The 20,137-nt window shown below is 40.8% G+C and overlaps 1 protein-coding gene across 9 annotated transcripts in view; it reads right to left on the reverse strand.

The window, feature by feature from the left end:
• The window catches only part of SPATS2 (spermatogenesis associated serine rich 2), a 140,389-nt gene extending 123,777 nt beyond the window's left edge, over positions 1 to 16,612 (reverse strand). For 4 of the 9 annotated variants that reach the window (XM_064591291.1, XM_064591293.1, XM_064591295.1 and 1 more), the window contains exon 1: positions 15,606 to 15,885. The gene's annotated coding sequence lies outside the window, so the exon portion shown is untranslated. Of the gene's footprint in view, positions 1 to 15,601; positions 15,886 to 16,513 lie in introns of those variants that run through there. The other 5 variants (XM_064591299.1, XM_064591300.1, XM_064591298.1 and 2 more) reach the window with 3 other exon arrangements.
• Positions 16,613 to 20,137: the final 3,525 nt, after the last annotated feature.

Below are 20,137 nucleotides of genomic sequence, written 5' to 3' on the forward strand. Positions count from 1 at the left end.
TTTATTCCACTATCTTGGTAAAAATCTCTCTCTGGTTAAATCCACTCCAAACATACACCCCTGCAGCTCAATATGGCTGGAAGAAAAAAAAAAACATACTCACTAATCTCACTTTAAATTCATGACCACAAGCCTCAAGGTCCCCTTAATGCCACCTGGAAATCATACACTACTTCCCTGCTGCAGCCATTCTCCCACTCTCCTGAACATTCATACCTTCCCCTCTCTCCACAAACCTCCATCATTTCCTCCCCACCCTCACTCTCAGCTGAGCACTCTGATTTCCTAATTCACTGAGAATATGACAACAATCAGAAGAAAACTTTCACAAACTTCTACTACCAAATCAATCCACCTACTTGATGGGTGGGTCTGAGATATATTTTGAAGATGTAATCAATAAGATTTGGATATGGATCTGATGTGAGGTATGAGGAAGAGAAAGGAATCAAGGATGACTTTTAAGTGTTTGCTAAAATATTACTTTCTCAACAAGGCCTTCCCTACCACCTTCAGTGTCTGTCTGTCACACACACATATAGTCACATGCTTAGAGAGTGTCCCTTATCTCCTTTCTTGTTTTTTTTATTTGGGGGGTGTTTTTGTTTTTTGTTTTTTTTTTAAAGATTTTATTTATTTATTTGAGAGAGTGAGAATGAGAGAGAGTACATGAGAGGGGGGAGGGTCAGAGGGAGAAGCAGGCTCCCCGCCGAGCAGGGAGCCCGATGCGGGACTCGATCCCGGGACTCCAGGATCATGACCTGAGCCGAAGGCAGTTGCTTAACCAACTGAGCCACCCAGGTGCCCTGGGGGGTGTTTTTAATACTAATTTTCACCAACTTAAATACTAAACATTCTAATCCTTTGCTTAATATCTGCCTTCCCCAACTAAAATAAGGATTTTTATGCTTAGTTCATTCCTGTGTATCAGACAAATAGACATTCATTAAATTTTGTTAAAGAAATGAAATGTTTGGGGTGCCTGGGTGGCTCAGCCGGTTGAGCGTCTGCCTTCGGCTCAGGTCATGATCCCAGGGTCCTGGGATCGAGCCCCGCATCGGGCTCCCTGCTCCGCGGGAGGCCTGCTTCTCCCTCTCCCACTCTCCCTGCTCGTGTTCCCTCTCTCACTGTGTCTCTCTCTCTCAAATAAATAAATAAAATCTTTAAAAAAAAAAAAAAAAAGAAATGAAATGTCTCTAGCATGAGCAAATGGATAAATGGCGTCATTTACACAGGAAAAAGAATTTCTTTTTTTCTTTTTTAAGTAGGCTCTATGCCCAGCATGGAGCCCAACATGGGGCTTGAACTCACAACCCTGAGATCAAGACCTGAGCTGACGATATCCCAGAGTCGGATGCCCAACCAGAGGAGCCACCCAGGAGCCCCCAGAAAAATTACACCTGTAGAGTGGGAAGAATCATGGTCTCTGTATAAAGGAGCTTGTAATCTAGTGAAAGACAATGAAACATACATTTCAACACATTAGGATTCCATAATTTGTTAAATGTGTGATAAAAGCAAAACTGAGGAATATTCTATGATTCCATTTTTATCAAGTGTATGCTTTTGTATGTACATACACACTTGCACACACACACAACACATACATATATGTTTCTGCTCTACAGAAAAAGTTCTAGAAGGAAAAATACCAAACTGTTGGCCTGTGAGCTAAGAAAGGTAATATGCATGGGGAATGAGAGTGAAGAGAGGGTGAGGAGACTTTTGCTATTCACTTTACACGTTTTACAATAAACATACTACTTTCGTAATTTAAAAAAGAGAGAAAGAGGGGCGACTGGGTGGTTCATTCAGTTAAGCATCTGCCTTCGGCTCAGGTCATGATCCCAGGGTCTTGGGATGAAGCCCCGCATCAGGCTCCCTGCTCAGTGGAGAGGGAGAAGCAGGCTCTCCCTAAATAAAATCTTTAAAAAAGGAGAGAGAAAGAGAAGGAAAACATTTTCTTCTCAAAAGGAAAAAAAAATTACATTTAACAGAGGATTAATATCAAGAGTGTAAAAAACTTCCATAAAACCAAAAACCCAATTTAAAAATAAGCAAAGTATATAAAAAGACAATTCACAAAGAAATATAGTCAATAAACATATAAAACACACTCAACCTCATGTTTAATCGGGGAAAAAAATGCTTTCATTCATCAGATAATAGCCAATGTTCTAAGTGTGTAAGTTTGTTATCTACAACTATTGGTTGGAGCATAATTTGGAAGGTTTTTTTAAGTAATTTAGTGAGCAACAAAGTAAATAATGTTATAATCCAAAGAATAAATTCCTGAATCCATAATGATGCAATTAAATTAAATAAATAAATGGGGGATAAAGTACAAGCCTCCTTACAAAAAAATTTCTAATTAATAAATATAGAAGTAATGAGAGAAATAGAAAACAACCATTTCAATAGCACAGTAATAACTGCTTTAGGCAAGATCCACTGAGGAATGCTAAAATTAATAGGTGGAACTTTTAAAGAGAAACAGTGTATTTGGATAGTCTCAAAGTATCTCCATAAAATATTTATTTATGACTGTGGAAGTTTAAACGTGTATCCAAATTCTTTCATATTTCTCCCTCCAGGAGATGGAACTTAATTCTCCTTGCCATGAGTGTGGGCTGGACTTGGTGACTTGCTTTTAACAACAGAGTATGGAAAGAGAAAAAGCAGAAATTTTCCAGTGAAGAAACCTAGCAGACACCACCTTAATCAACTCATCAAGGTTAACATGACCAATAACAGGACATGTTGATATCATCTATCCCCCCCCCATACAATGCAATGAGAAGGGCATACCACCTCCGTGGTATTCTTACCCAAAACCCATAACCTTTGTCTGAGTATCAGAAAACATCAGACAAACCTATATTTAGGTATGTTCTACAAAATACCTGAACAGTACTCTTCTAAGTGTCAAGATAGTGAAAAAGACAAGAAAAAAACAGAAACTGTTACAGATTGCAGGACAATAAAGAGACATGTTGGCTAACTGCAATGTGGGATCTTGCACTGGATCCTAGAACTTTTTAGGACATTAGTGGAAAAATTGAGGAAATCCAAATAGTTTCTATAATAATATTGTACCAATGTTAATTTCTTAGTTTTGATACATGTACTATGGTTATGAAAGATGCTAACATTAGGGGAAGCTGGGGGAAGAGTATATGAGAGCTCTGTGCACTATCTTTACTCCTGTGCAAACTTAAAATTATTTCAAACCAAAAAATATTTTTTTAAAGCAATTTGGCAGGATGCACCAAAATTTTTAGAAGAATATACCCTTTTATACTCTTTCACCCAGCATTTCACCTCTAGCAACCTAGGGAAACACTCACATAGGTCCAACAAGAAGTTTATAAAAAAGTGTTCACTGAAGCATTGTTAGAAAATTGCAAGGGAGGGGCACCTGGGTGGCTCAGTCAGTTAAGAATCGGTCTTTGACTCAGGTCATGATATCAGGGTCCTGGGATCAAGCCCCGTATTCGGCACCCTGCTCAGTGAAGAGTCTGCTTCTCCCTCTCCTTCTGCCCCTCCCCCCTGCTCGTGCTCATTCTCTCTCTCTCTCTCTCAAATAAAATCTTAAAAAAAAAACTGCAAGGGACACACACACACACATATCCATCAACTGAAAAATGATTACATAAAATGCATATGCATATTATAGAATAAACACCATACAGAATAAAATGGGTCTGTATATAATGATGTGAAAAAAATCTCCAAGATATATTAAGAAGTTATAGAATACATAAAATAACATAAAAACCATACCTAAAATAATTTTTATGTAAATACATAAACGTAAATGGGACAATTCAAAAGAGTACTCAATAGGCTTATGACAGGATTGCCTCTGGAGAGAGGAACTTTTTTTTTTTTTTGCTAAAGAAGAAGATGTATTTTTTTTAATTCTTATGTTAATCCCCATACAACATCGTTAGTTTTAGATGAAGTGTTCCATGATTCATTGTTTGTGCATAACACCCAGTGCTCCATGCAGAATGTGCCCTCCTCAATACCCACCACCAGGCTAACCCATCCTCCCACCCCCCTCCCCTCTAGAATCCTCAGTTTGTTTTTCAGAGTCCATCGTCGGAGAGAGGAACGTTCTTGAAGAGGAGAGTTACTCTTTAGTAAGGACAAGAGCTGATCAAAATAAAGGGACCTTTCATTTTTTGGTCTGTATATTTCTATAATACTTGAATTTTTATCAATATTTCTAAACTACTCAGCAATAAAAAATAAGGAGGTAAATAAGCATTTCATATACTACAAAAAGTCTTGTGTCAGCCCAGGAAAAACTCTGGAAGGACATATAAAAAAAGTACTATCAGTGATGGCCTTTGGGGAAGAGAACTGGAGAAACTGTTTTCACCATTTACCTCTGTACTATTTAATTTTGTTTAAAATTTAACAAATTTTTTAAAATTTAATGTGCATTTTTTTAGGGATGCCTGGGTGGCTCAGTCAGTTAAGCATCCAACTCTTGATTTCAGCTCAAGTCATGATCTCAGCGTTGTGAAATCGAGCCCCGCAATGGGCTCTGCACTGGGCATGGAGCCTGCTTGGGATTCTCTCTTTCCCTCTGCCCCTGTCCCCCACTCTCACTCTCTAACAAAAAATAAGAATAATAATAATAAAATAGATAGTGTGCATTTTTTAAAGTACACTATGACAAGTGTTACTATGAAAGTATGTAACAGATTTCAAAGCTCAAAAGAAGGGGTGTTTAGTCTGCCTGAGAGACTTAGGACAGTCACCAATGGATTTATTTAGAAAGCATTCCAGGCAGCGTTTATGGAATGGGCAAAGGCACAGAGTCAATCAAAAAGATAGGAGGGTTCAGAGCTGCAGCAAATAGAACATAAAGCTTGAGAGTACAGGGGGAGAGTGCCTTAGGGGGGATTTGAATAATCACCAGTCCCTGAAAGCATACACTTCCCTTTGTTACCTTTCCCAAGAAAATAACCAAATTTAGACTTGGCATACAGTTTTCGGCATGTTCTGCCTAAAGCTACTGCCCCACTCCAAATCATGACATACTGAAATAAAATACTATAAACCTGCCAGAATATATTCATCAGTTCAAGATGGTACAATCCTGACAGGAGAGTAATCCTAAATTAATTACTTTGATCTCCTATTCTCATCTATCTTCTTTTGATCAGCCCATAAAGCCAAATTGCAATAAACATAAAAACAATGATAATGCATCAGCTACACACAGGTAATCCCTTGCTTTTCGAAAGTTCGCCTTACACCACTTCTCTTTTACAAAAGATCTATGTTAGTACCTGTTTCCACTAACCGAAGGAAATCCAGAGGATTTTCGCTTTTACAAAAAAAGGCGAAAAGCGAACATAGCATTCAGCATCTGTTTTGCAGCAAGCTCTTAGAAAAGCAGCGCACAGCCCAGCAGTGAGAGTGGCGCCCTTAAGCTCCTTCCCCGGGAACTACACTCAGCATCTCAACATCAAGCTGCCACAGCTTTGAACTGTGTATGTGAGCATCTGTGCTTTATCTTGATTTATTTTGTGCATCCATTAGCAAGATGTATCCTGAGGTAGCAGAAAAGCCTCAGAGAGGTTATTTTTGGGTCCGGAAATGCAGAAAAATTTTCCATATAAATTAATGGTAAATGCTTCTTCACTATGCCATGTAAACTTAAAAAGAAGTTTCATAAGAATGTCTACTTTCAGATAGAAGGGGAAACCCATAGCAGTAAATACAAAAAGAAGGTTTCCCTGACCCAGTTTTCAAAAAATTTTGATTGTGGCATTCATAACAAATGTCTCATACATGGTAGAATGAAGAAAGATGATCTAAATCTCAGATATAACTAGATGGCACTACTGCTTTATAATTCTTAGGAATAAATTAAACATTGATGATATACTGATTTCTGACAAAGATAAACTGATTTTTGCATAAGTGTTTCTAATTTCTTGATTTGGGGGCATCAATTAAAAGCAAAGCACGAACACTGACACAGTCAAAACTTTATTGATAACAAAGATTTTGTTGCCTTTGCATCCTTATTTGCAAAAGCTAAGCAAAGTCCTCTTCAGGCCACAAGTAGCAAAAATACTTTTAACTATATTATTAGCTAATATTTATTGAGTGCATACTATATGCACTTACTGAACTATTTTATGCCCATTAAAATTCAATGGTCATAATTCAACAAAAAAAAAATCCAATTAAAAATTGGGCAAAAGACTTAATAGACATTTCTCCAGAGAAGATACACAAATAATCAACAAGTGAATAAAAAGATACTCAACATCAGTAGTCACTAAGGAAATGCAAATCAAATTCACAATAAGATATCACTTTACACCTACTAAGACCACTACAATCAAAAGGAAAAATAAAAGGAAAATTCCAAGTATTGCCAAGGATGTGGAGAACTGGATCCCTCAAACACTGCTGCTAGGAATGTAAAATGGTGCAGCCTCTGTGAAAAACAGTATGGCAGTTCCTCAAAAAGTTAAATATGAAAATTCTATATGGGGGTGTCAGTTAAGCAGCAAACTCTTGATTTCAGCTCAGGTTGTAAGATCGACCCCGGAGACCCTCTCCCTCTGCCCCTCCCCCCATCTCTCTCCCTCTTAAAAAAAAAAAAAAAATTCTGTATGACCCAGCAATTCCATTCTCAGCTATAGACCCAAAAGAATTGAAAACAGATAATCAAACCCTGGTATATGAATGTTCATGGCAACATTATTCACAATAGCCAAAAAGTGAGAATGACACAACTGTCCATCAACAGATAAAAGCATAAACAAAATGTGATATATCCATACAAGAGAACTGTATTCAGCTATAAAAAGGAATGAAATACTGGTACATGCTACAACATGGATGAACCTCAAAAACATTACGCTAAGTGAAAGATGCCAAACACAAAAGATCATATATTATAGGATTCCATTTATTTGAAACATCCAGAATAGGTAAATTCATAGAGACAAAAAGCACATTGGTGGTTACCAAGAAACACGGCAAGAGGAGAATGAAGAGTGACTGCTTAATGAGTATGAGGTCTCCTTTGGGGGTGAGGCAAAAGTTCTGGAACTAGATAGAGTGATGGCTGTACAACACTGTGAATGCGCTAAATACCACTGAACCGTATACTTTAAAGGGTTAATTTTATGTTATGTGAATTTCACTTAAAAATATCCAACAGTCATGACAACTCTGTTGCCATGGGATTACTACTGCACCAATTTTACAAATTCAGAAACAGGCTCAGAGAAATTAAAAGATGACCAAGTCCACAGACAGTAGAGGAACAGAGATTCAAAGCTGGATCTATGTGCCAGATTTGTGATCCTTTTTTTGGTGTTGTGTTGACAGAATATAGTCCCTCTCACCAACAATTAATTTTATGCCCAGTTATCTATAATTCAACATATTAGCAAATCCTATGTGATAAAACTAACAGGTTTACACTCTTAACAAACATGTTATACAGCTTCCCTGTTTTAATAAGAAATTAGAAGAAAAATAATACAACATGGAAATATTATAATTATCAGTATTAGCCTGATCATAACCAATACCATTCAGGAGAGCCACATTTCAGGCATCAAAAAGTTCAGCTGCCAAGAAGTTTAATAATATGCTTAGGGCTATTTCACAATGGAAATAATTAGCCAGTAGAGTGTGAAAGGATCATGTGTTCTCAGCTTTACTGCCCAATCAAAAATGTAATCATGTAAAAAATTGAATATAATTCTAATCTTATTTAAATATTAAGATTTCACGTAACAAGTAATCAGGATGAAGGTACCAAATATCCCTCATTTTCAGGAGTTTTTTTCTACTTCTTCAGGTTAGATGCCTAAACAAATTTGGTAATCACTGTTGTTGAACTGTTTCCTGTGCTCCCAAATCACAATAGCATCAAATAAAAATGCCTTGTAGTCTAACTTACAGGATCATCATAACATTTATGTATCAGCAGGCAGATAAATGACAAATATCAACTTTTTAAAAAATTTTTTTTAAAGAGTTTATTTATTTGACAGAGTGAGAGATAGCGAGAGCAGGAACACAGCAGGGGGAATGGGAGAGGGAGAAGCAGGCTTCCCACCGAGCAGGGAGCCCGATGAGGGGCTCGATCCCAGGACCCTGGGATCATGACCTGAGCTGAAGGCAGACACTTAATGACTGAGCCACCCAGGCGCCCCCAAATATAAACTTTTAATTTATTTATTTTAGTATATATATATTTTTAGAGAGAGCGCGCATGCATGAGAGTGGGGGAGGGAGGAAAAGGGCAGGGGGGACAGGCAGAGGTAAAAGGAGAAAGAGAATCCCAAGCAGGCTCCATGCTCAGTGCGGAGCCCCAACACGGGGCTCGATCTTACAACCCTGAGATCATGACCCAAGCCAAAATCAAGAGACGGACACTTAACCAACTGAGCCATCCAGGTGCCCCAAATATATAAACTTTCAAAAAACCAACATAAAATACAACATTTGCATAGTGACAGAGATGAAAAAAATTACCCAACTAAGCCTTGTTTAAAGCATTGTCAACAAGGAATTAGATAACCATCTCAAGAAACCTAGTGTTTACTGACCAGTAAGATATAACAAAACATCAAGCTTGCATCTAAGCTTTAGCTGATTTAGTCTGTAGTGGTTCTGTATCACTTGCCATTCAGGTACAATACTTTAGCTTCCTGTAATTCCATCTTAGTTATAGATGCATTTCACTGCTTTCATCAAATATGAGAGAGCTTCTCATGATGAGATCCTTATGCTGAGGACTTGTGCAGGATATACAGGTAGGCAATGAAGGCAATTTACTATAAAGATTAAGAGGATGACCAAACAAAGTAAGCAGAGGAGTCACTGCCACTACACGCGGATGCACATTCCAAATCAATGCTAACAGGAGACAACCAGGAAGAGCCAACAGTGAGCTGACCACGTTGACACATATCAGAGACCAAGAGGACAATTTATTTTTTTTAAGATTGATTTATTTATTTGAGAGAGAGCGAGCAAGTGAGCACGAGTCGGGGGAGAAGAGAGGTAGAGGGAGAGGGAGAAGTAGACTCCCTGCCAAGCAGGGAGCCAGATGTGGGGTCCGATCCCAGGACCCTGAGATCATGATCTGAACTGATGGCAGACACTTAACCAAATGAGCCACCCAGGCACCCCCCAAGAGGATAACTTAAAGACAAGTATTGCTCTACTACTGATGATAGCCTTAAAACAGCAACAAATAATTTACTGCTGGACATATCACATGTACTCAAGAGAGGAAAGACTGCAAGTTGTACACTTTGGTCTTTCCAGTCCTTTATACAGGTCAATGGGAAGTAACATCACTGGCAGTGTCTTCACTTACCTATCATGACTCATCTAAATCATATAATGGCCTCATCACAAATCTTTTCCTCAGGCCAAATATCCTTTAGCCAATTGTAAACACATACACACACACACACACACACACACACAAACACACACACTCCACAACTAGTAATCATGTTATTTTGCTAATTAAATAATATAAAAAATCCCTCCTTCTTACCAGTAATCCAATGTTGTTATTTAGGGTTTGAACTAGTACGAATAGCTACATAACCCCTAACCACAAATTAGTCATAGGATAATGACTATAGAAGTTGCCTTTAAGCTAATAGCTATATCCTCAAACCCTGCAGAATCTATGTAGAAGATGACATATATTTCACGCACCCCCCTACAGACCACTATGGTAGATTTGAACATGGAGAGCAAAATGCCGGCCTCTGACCAATCCTTAATATCCAGTAACTTAAACATAAGGTGTTTACAAACTTTAAATCTTTAGAAATACAGTGACCCTTGAACAACATGGGTTTGAACTGCATCTGTCCACTTATACATGGATTTTTTTCGATAAATACAGTACTATAAATGTATTTGTTCTTCCTTATGGCCTTTTTTTTTCTTACCGCCTTCTTAATATTTTCTTTTCTCTAGCTACTTTATCGTAAGAATACAATATATAATACACAGTTAAGTGTTTGGAAAGTCCAAAGTTATACACAAATTTTCCACTGCACAGGGGCCAGTGCCCTTAACTCCCACATTGTTCAAGGGTCAACCCTATTTCAGAACCAACAGACCACCTCCAAGGTAAGTGTGGGCTAACTCTTTTACGAAGCTTCCGGAAAATGGCATGTGAGCCTGAAGTCCCTTTGTAACACAATAATCTCAAGAAGCAAGATGCAGGGATAATTAATATCTTTGTGACATTTAGAAAAAATGAATTGGGAGGTTAGACATATCCTAAGAGGCAGTCCACTGTCAGTCTGCAGCTATTTCAATCTACTATACTTGGTACATTAGAACTCATATATATATATATTTATATGTGTGTGTATATAAATAAACATATATATACACACATAAATAGAGGAAAAATAGAGTCAAACGACTTGAGCCAATTTTACTTCCTGCATTACAGCTACCTTCTTGAAATATTTAAAGCACATAGCAGGCACTCAAACTTTTTTCAGTGAATGAAGGGATGCACAAGATAAGCAGTAACCAGCAGCTCATACATGTAAAACATTTTTAAATGAAAAAAGCACCCTGGATTTCAAAGGCAGCAAAGTGAACTGAAAATGCTCTATACTACTGACAACATTTTTCAAATACACATACAGATAATGTTTTTAAGATGATTATCCACATTTACAGGTATGACTAGAAAGATCTATATTTAACAAATGGTTCCTTCCACATTGGATATATTTCATACTTTAGAACAGATACTCCCATTTTCTTCATCAGCTGAATTGTCTGAAAGATTTTCAAAAGTACTTTACTGCTAAGTTGAAATGTATTTTAATATGCTTGCCAGATGTCATGATACATAAATATAAATAGGCAGAAGCTAAGAGAGAGCCATGAAAACTAGGTAAATCATTTCCTTTTGAATCACTTCCAGTACAAGTGTCCTACGAACAGTACAGAAAAAGTCAGTACAGGAAACATCACCCCTCAAACATAAGGCCAAGTGCTACTTTCAGGTGAACACAAATAAACCACCACTTAAAAGTAACAATTCCTCACAGGGCACACCTGGGTGATTCAGTCGGTTAAGCGTGCAACTCTTGGTTTTGGCTCAGGTAATGAATGATCTCAGGGTTGTGAGTTGGAGCCCTGAGTCAGGCTCCCCACTCAGCAGATGTCTGCTTGAAAATTCTCTCCCTCTATCCCTCCCCTCCACTTGTGCTCTCTCTCTCTCTCTAAAATAAATAAATAAATCTTTAAAAGTAACAACACTTCAGGGTGCCTAGGTGCCTCAGACATTAAGCGTCTGCTTTCAGCTCAGGTCATGATCTCAGGGTCCTGGGATCCAGCCCCATATCGGGCTCCCTGCTCAGCGGGAAGCCTGCTTCTCTCTCTCCCACTCCCCCTGCTTGTGTTCCCTCTCTCACTGTGTCTCTCTCTGTCAAATAAATAAATAAAATCTTTTAAATAAATAAATAAATGTAACAACACTTCCTCAAAAATTAAACAGAATTACCATATGACCCAGAAATCCCACTTCTTAGTATATATTCAAAAAAACTGAAAGCAAGGACTCAAACAGATACTTGTACATCAATGTTCCCAGCAGCATTATTCACAACAGCCAAAAGGTAGAAACGACCCAACTGTCTAAATGGATAAACAAAATGTGGTATACCCTTACAATGGAATATTATGCGGTCCTAAAAAAGGCATGAAATTCTGACACAAGCTAAAATATTGATGAACCTTAAAGACATCATGCTAAGTGAAATAAGCCCGATACAAATGGTCAAATACTATTATTCTACTTATATGAGATTCCTAGAGTAGTCATTTCATAGAGACAGTGGAATGGCTGAGGGAAGAGAGGAATGGGGAGTTATTGACAGTTTCAGTTTGGGAAGATTAAAATGTTCTGGAGATGGATGGTGGTGATGGCTGTATAACAATGTGAATGTACTTAATACCACTGTACTTAATGGTTTAAATGGTAAACTTACGTTATCTATATTTTACCACAACTTTTTAAAAGTAACCAAGCAAGAATGATGGTCAAACCTTTGTGGCAAAAATATATCAAGAAAAGTGGTAAGAGTCTGTAACAGGCAGGGCGCCTGGGTGGCTCAGTTGGTTAAGCGACTGCCTTCGGCTCAGGTCATGATCCTGGAGTCCCAGGATCGAGTCCCACATCGGGCTCCCTGCTCAGCAGGGAGTCTGCTTCTCCCTCTGACCCTCCCCTCTCTCATGCTCTCTCTATCTCATTCTCTCTCTCAAATAAATAAATAAAATCTTTTAAAAAAAAAAGTCTGTAACAGGCATGCTTCACGTCATCCTCCAGAGCCTAGATGACTTACCTGAAAGTAAAGACCTCAGAATAGGAGGGATGGACATGCCATTTTCATGTTGCTACAGATTTACACCAAGCAACTGAGGAAGATGAATTCTATTCTACAGGAGGTCATTTACTAAATAATGAATGGGCTCCCCTTCCCAACAATTAAATCAGAAAAAACAAAGGTCGGGCGCCTGGGTGGCTCAGTTGGTTAAGCGACTGCCTTCGGCTCAGGTCATGATCCTGGAGTCCCGGGATCGAGTCCCGCATCGGGCTCCCTGCTCGGCAGGGAGTCTGCTTCTCCCTCTGACCCTCCTCCCTCTCCTGCTCTCTGTCTCTCATTCTCTCTCTCTCAAATAAATAAATAAAATCTTAAAAAAAAAAAAAAAAAGAACTGTTAAAAAAAAAAAGAAAAAACAAAGGTCTTCCTTCCAGTCTCCAATGGAAATAACAATATTGAAATAATCAGTTGTACTAACAAGCAGCAGAGTGGATCCTAAAGACTGACTTAAAGTTCCCGTGTTTAATATTGTAGCTCTATAATGGGAAACAGCAAGCAGCAATAATAATATATACAAACTTCCTTCACTGCTTTTATTAAGTGATTTGTACAAGTTACCTAACCTTTCTGAGCTTCATCTGAAAAATAGGGATAATGCTTACATCTACCTTGTAAGGGTTGTTTGAAGATCTTAAGAAGCAATATATATAAAACACTGAGTTCAGTGCCTAGAATACATAAATGCTCAACAAATAAAAATTCCCTCCCCTCCTGCCATGCACTAGTATCTGAGGCCCTTTGCCACTCCTGGATTAAACCCCCCAGCGCTATGCTGATGTTTTGGCCAGCAACCTATGGCTCCTCCCTCAGGCCCCAGCTGTTTCTCTCAGTTCTACTTGTTTCACTCCTGGTTTCTAAGAGGATCCTGTCTATATTTAGAGATAATGCCCGTACCAACTGTGGACTCAACAGGTGCTTGGGAGGGCACTTGAGCTCTCAGCAGTTTTCGATTGTTTTCAGAGTTAATTGGTTCTGACTCCACAACTGGCTGCCTTGACTTCTACAAGGAAGAGCGCCACCTAGGCACAGTACTCAGCAGTACACTAGACTAAACGGAAAATTAAGTGTTCACAGATCAAACCTTTAGCAAGATTAGCTCTACTATCCGGACCCCAGAAGATGTGTTAAATCACAGGAGCACTAAACATTTATAAACTCTACAGATGTAGCCCACTAACCCAATATTCATCTAAATCACCATTATCAGGGCGCCTGGGTGGCTCAGTGCGTTAAGCATCTGCCTTCAGCTCAGGTCATGATCCCAGGGTCCTGGGATCCAGCCAGGAGTCGGGATCCCCACTGAGCGGGGAGCCTACTTCTCCCTCTGCCCCTCCACCTGCTCATGCTCCCTCTCCCCCTCCTCTCTCTCAAATAAATAAAATCTTTACTAAATAAATAAATAAATCACCATTATCATATCAGACCCAAGTTTCAACCAATTCATGATGCCTGTACTACAACCAAGATTAGGAGGAGGGATACAGCAGGTACAACAACCAGGCAGTGAAGATTTAAAGAAGGCATCCAACAGAGCTGGGTCCGAATGTGGCTTCAGTTACTACCTCTGTGACCCTAGTAAATTATTTAAACTCTTAATTATAAAATAGGAGAGAACTGTGAGGATTAAGTTAAATGAGATAATGCATGCAAAACAAACTTAGCACCTTGCCTAGTCCACTGTAGGTCAATAAAGAGCCACATCATCACTAGTGAAGACACTCCTTGCTTTGTTCAGTTTTTGTAAGATATACGAAAAGTGACACTTTAGATCATTACATTTGGATCTTTATAAAGTAGTCTAATGCTACCATCCAAGACCTAGCCGGAAATATAAATGGATAAATTCCCAGAAATCTTAGGTGAGTCAGCAAAACTTAATACCCAATAAATAAAAAGATTAACACTATTTATGAACACTTAATGGTAACTACAATTTCAAAGTCGGCAATCTTGTGTCTAGAACCACTCAATATTTGGTCTGGAAATCCAAGTATCAAGGAGATCAATGCAAAGATCATAACCTCAGAAATACTTTCCCACAGTATTTTCAAATCACCTTTATTCAAACTGGAAGGTATAAAGCAACCTGATAATTTGGTATCAGCATCAAGAATTTCTTGAGGCAGAACCCAAACTCTCCCAGGAGCATAAAACCAGTAGCAGATGGTACATGAACATTTCTCAGTGAGAAACTACAATTCTAACAAAGTATAGATAACTTCGATTTTATCAAGGCTATTCATCACCTTTTAGTCTAAATGAAAACAAACTCTTGGTTCTCCCCCCAAACACCCTAAACTCTGCATTATCACTGACCTAACTCAAAGCAAGATGCCTACTGTTGGTGATATGTTCTCCCCTGCTTCATTAACCACAGGTAAATTACATACAGTAACCTGATGATCATAGGAGAAATAAATACTACAGGCATGCTTCATCAATGAAACGGACTATAAATGATAACCGAATTATTAAAAGAACAGCTTGTACTGCTCAGCAGAGGGACCAACCTGAGAAAGATCCACCTTCCAAAAGAACCCAATCATCCTGGATAAATTAGAAGATGCCACTGTAGTCCACCTACCCTATACTCTCAAACAAGATCTACCCTTCCGCTTTAATTCAAGCCCAAACCACATCTATTTTATTTCTCTGCTACCCTTTCCCTTATTTTCTCTCCGTCCTCCCCTCCCCATTCCAAAAATGCCTTTCTCTTTATTTTTCAATTCCCACTTTGCCCCCAAATCCTGAGGACCTCGGACACCCACGCAGATGACCTTACGCATCCCCACTGCATTCTCAATTCATTGTACTTCTCATCCCAAATGACCCATTCTTTCATTCCTTTCGATCTCTCGTTGTTTCTCAAAATCCAATACCCCACACACGCTCACACCAGTGTCCCCCCTTACTCCATTGTTTCCCCGGCCTGTGCCTCTGGAAACCCCCCCAACTCGGACCCGTGTGTTTCGGTCCGCCCCACTGACCCTCGAAGCCTTTCACCATCTGGGTACTCCAGATCCCAAAGGGCTCAAGTCGCCCTCCTCTCCACACCCCAACCCCCAACAACTACCCCCTCCCCCGTGCCCTCCCTCAGCCCGCTCTCTTGCACCTTTGTGTCCCCCTTGTCCCCCACCAACCCCTCCACCCAGTACCCTCAGCCTCACCTACCCAGGGCCCCCGCAGTCGCCGCGTCCCCCCAGTTCCGGGCTCTGCGTCCCGGGCGCTCCAGGGTCTAAGAGGAAAGGAGCTCCTCCGCCTCCTTCTCCTCCTCTTCTAGAGCGGCCGCCGTCGCCGCCGCGCTCCTCCCCCAGCTCTCCCAGAGCCGGACGCCGCCCCGCCCCCACCGCCCCTTTCCCCGCTTCGGCCGGGCGGCGGGCTGGGGATCGCAGCGGCGGCTGGGGGCCGGAGTGCCAGCGGAACCACGCCGACCTCGCCGGGGCTCGCGCTGTTCGCCCCGCCCCGGAGCCCGCTCGGGCGCGTGCGCGCCAGCCAGCCAGCGCACAGGGCGCGTGCTCGCGCCGGCGCGAACCCGGCGCGCCGAGCTCGAGGCTGTTGCAGCCAACCTGCGCGCGAAGGCCGGGGCGCTGGGCGGCCCGCGCACCGGGGATCTGTGGAGAGACGCGGGGCGGGAGGAGGGCTCCAGTCGTCGGGTTACAGCTCCTCTCGTGACCCCGTCCCTCGCGCCTCTCACCGCCCGCCGGGTTGCGCGCCTGAGTTGAGGGAGCTCGGGCGTCGCCAGGAATTGGGAATAACGAGGAAGAGTAGGGATTGGAGGAGTGGGTCGGGAACAAACTAGGTGGGAGTGGGGACAGGTGAGACAAGAGCTCGTGCCCATGTGCAGAACAGCCCAGGCCCAGAAAGAGCGGGGCGGCGTGAGGAGGGGGAACAGCGCGCTCGGGGAGTGGAGGGCCCGGGCTGGAACTGCCGGAAAGAGCCGAAACTCCCCCGGAGATTGCCGAAGGCGGACGCCTCGAGGGGAGCCTCGCGAAGGGCTTTAATCTCTAGGTCCTTGGAGGGACCGGCTGTCTCCAAGCGGCCTTCCCTTTCGCGGCTCATGACCCCGCCCCTCGCCTTACCCTCTTCCCCGACCCAAGTTAGACTCCAGAAGGCCATTTCAGAGCCACCGACTTCGGGAAACTCCCGGACGTCCGGGCTTCGCGGCCGCTCGGCTTTCTGGGAGTCGGCAGAGGCCGGTGCGGGATCGGGGGCAGGGTAACCTCTAGAAGCACTTGGGGGTTCTCTACCACGTCCGCCAGACACACTGCCCAAGCCCGTTTCTGAGTCGGTTTTCTGGTCTGCTCAGCTGTCTGCATCCCTCCATGCGGCTGTGGGCAGTCGGGCCGCCGGTGAATCTTTAAATACTCCTCTTGCTTGGTGATCAGATTCCCAACCTCCCCAGGGCCAGAACCATCTCCAGTATCAGCGCCCCTTTCTAGCCAGTGTCGGGCACGTGTGAAATACTCACCCCACCGTCAACTGCTTAGTGGTCGATTAGGAGCGGCCAGAGGCTGGGGATTTAGATAGTTAACGCTGAAAAGATTAATCGGAATCTGTCCCCATGTTCTTAGCTTTTGAGGCCAAAGCATAAGGGGCTCTGGACTGGCATCAGCGACAAGCCCGAAAGTGTCCATGAGTGTGTATAGCTAGACACCACAGGCACATGTTTGTTTTCCACGCTTTTGCTAGCTATTGAAGTCCCAGTACCTGTAATGGAGTAAGATCTCTCTGAAGTTATCTGGTCCTTTGTGTTTAACTTTGCATGAGTTTGGAGAGTCGAAACACCCTGGAGCCCACTGACCCCTGGTTAATAATGCCTGATCTAATCCAACCATATCATTTACAGATCTAAAGAAACAGAATACAAGGTCATCCAGCTGGTGAGGGCACTATATCATATGTTGCTTACTAGTGGATCTTTTCTCAGATTCAAATACATGCTTACTATTGAATATTTTCTCAAAGATTCAAATAGAAGCAAACTGTCCAAATATCGGCTCTCTTTTCATTTACTAAATTCCTAAGTACCCAGTGAGAGGTAGGCATTGTTTTAGGTTTGGGGTCACTTACAAAGAAGACTAAAACAAGATTATCCCCAAGGAGAGTATCCAATTGTAAAGGAGGATAGAAGCTATTAAATAATTAACTAAAATAGCATGTAGTAAGTGTTGAAACAGAAAAGTCCAAAGTGGTGTAGGAACACAGGGATGAATGACTAATTCTTCCACAATTTCTCTTCCTTCCGGTACAGAGATGGGATGATACGGCCCTGGTTAATGGGAAACTTCATGCTGAAGAATGGGACCTGAACCAATAGGATTTAAGATCTTTTCCGTAATGACAGATTTCACCTACCAAAAGTTGCTTGGGAAACACCTTCATTATAGGGCCTGTTATTGCTGCAAAACCAATGTCGTTTCTTTGGGAGGAAAATAAAGTCTATTCTTGGAAATCTTACAGTGTTGGGAAAGACATTTGATGCCTTTCCTGAGAGCCAGTGGTCTAATGGGAGACAGTTTTTATATGGGGATATCCCATATGTAGATATGTGGAAGGGAGGTGAATTAAAGAGCATACCTAGGCCCAATGTATGAGAGCTGTAAAAACATGACTGGAAATCTAATGCTATGAAGAATATCATATTTAACAGGTCTCTAAGGGAGAGTTCTGAATGTGGTCAAAAGGAACATTTTGCTAAGTCCCTGGGGAGGCAGCAGGTGCCTTCAAAAAAGAATTTTGTGTGTGTGTGTTTGTTTTTCCTAGCCATGGCCTTGTTCTGTTCTTTCATTTGGGACAAATTCCTCTGCAAAAAAGAATTTTACTCAAAAAATAATAGTCCTTCAAGGAAGGTGTGTCACATATATGACTTGCTAAGTGAGGTTTGCAAGAGGGATCCTGCAGCTCATGGACCACCTTCACCCATTTTCCATGCTGTACTCTCTCTCTCCAAAAAGACACTGAATAAATGCTTCAAAAATATCTTTCGGACCTAAATTATGAAGATTAATTTTATCATTGTTCTTTACATATACATTTTCTATTTCATATGCCATACTTCACAATAAAACAAAGTGATAATTACCTGCTTTGAAATGATTGCAAATTATTTAAAGTCTATCTACTAATTATACTGGAGGACAAGAAATGCTGTAATAAAATCAACATATAATACTTGTGACATACTTTGAAGAAAAAGAAAAAATAACCAAATTTCTGAAATGATTAAAGTAACTGCCTAGGACTACAGAAGATCATTTTGAAATAACACCCATATGTCTCAGTTCAGCCTTAAGGGAATTAATTTATCCCAGGTTACCTAATGACTTAGTGGCAAAATTAGAACTAAAGATAAATCATGACATAATCTTCACCTTGGCAGATATATTTTGCAAATACTAGTAAGACCTAATTTGATATGTTTGAAATAGATCCTGGAGGTCAGAATTTTTCCTCATATGTTTGTTTGAGTTGACTTTTTGTATCTGAAGTGATTGATTGCCAGATTCTATATTTTCATTAGGAAAAAAGGTCTGAATTTAGTCTGAGAGACAAAAATTTTACTCATTATCTTGAAGACGATAATGAATGACTGTGATTAAGGACTATGATCTTCTAGAAGTCTCTGTTGTCTAAATTTGAAGCTCCAAACCACGATAGGCACGAAGACCACCAGAGAACATCTCATAAGGGTGTACTTTTCCCTTTGATTGCCCCACCTCTAATACCTAAGAATATTCACATGAATAGTCCAAACTGTGGATCTTAGAAAATTCATTTCATGGAAATTCAAATAGTTCTGAAAAAACTATCCCAGTTCCAAATAAATTTGGGTAACACTGTGTAAAATAAAGTTGAACTGGTTTCTTTACTTCCCAGGGTATTTAATATGGTAATGTGTTTTGTTAATAATTAAATGAATGCACTATATAGTATGCAGCTTTCCTCCAAGGAAACTTTTTCTTCCTAAGAGACTTCTGTATGGGATTCTTGTTTCTTTGAGCATTCATTTTCTAAAGTTTTATTAAGGGGCACCTGGGTGGCTCAGCCGGTTAAGCCGCTGTTTTCAGCTCAGGTTATGATCTCAGGGTCCTGGGATCGAGCCCCACATCAGACTCTGCTCAATGGGGAGCCTGCTTCTTCCTCTCCCTCTCCTGCTCCCCCAGCTTGTGCTCTCTCACTCTGTGTCAAATAAATAAATAAAATCCTTAAAAAAATAAAAAATAAAGTTCTATTAAAGGAGTTTGTTTAGGGGCGTCTGGGTGGCTCAGTCGTTGCGCGTCCGCTTTCGGCTCAGGTCATGATCTCAGGGTCCTGGGCTCGAGCCTCGCATCCGGCTCCCTGCTCCTCAGGAAGCCTGCTTCTCCCTCTCCCACTCCCCCAGCTTGTGTTTCCTCTCTCGCTGTGTCTCTCTCTGTCAAATTAATAAATAAAATCTTAAAAAAATAATAATAAATAAAAAAAGGGGTTTGTTTAGGTTATTAGGTTAGCATTTCTCATTTTACAGATAACAAAACTGAGGTCCAAAGACATGAGTCACAGACAAATTCAGTTGTGTATCAGATGTTTATGGCTGGGGCTGACCTTAAATTATCAAAGGTTGAATTGTTACATCACAAAATTAGTGGCAATGTCAAAACAAAAACTCATATTTGAAACACTCAGTTCAGCAAAAGTGCCTTATAAGTTCACTAAAAACTTGAATT

Source organism: Mirounga angustirostris, unplaced genomic scaffold, assembly GCF_029215605.1.
Source record: "Mirounga angustirostris isolate CCGP_5_RB_7025 unplaced genomic scaffold, mMirAng1.0.hap1 SCAF_5, whole genome shotgun sequence".
NCBI classification, from domain to species: Eukaryota; Metazoa; Chordata; class Mammalia; order Carnivora; family Phocidae; genus Mirounga; species Mirounga angustirostris.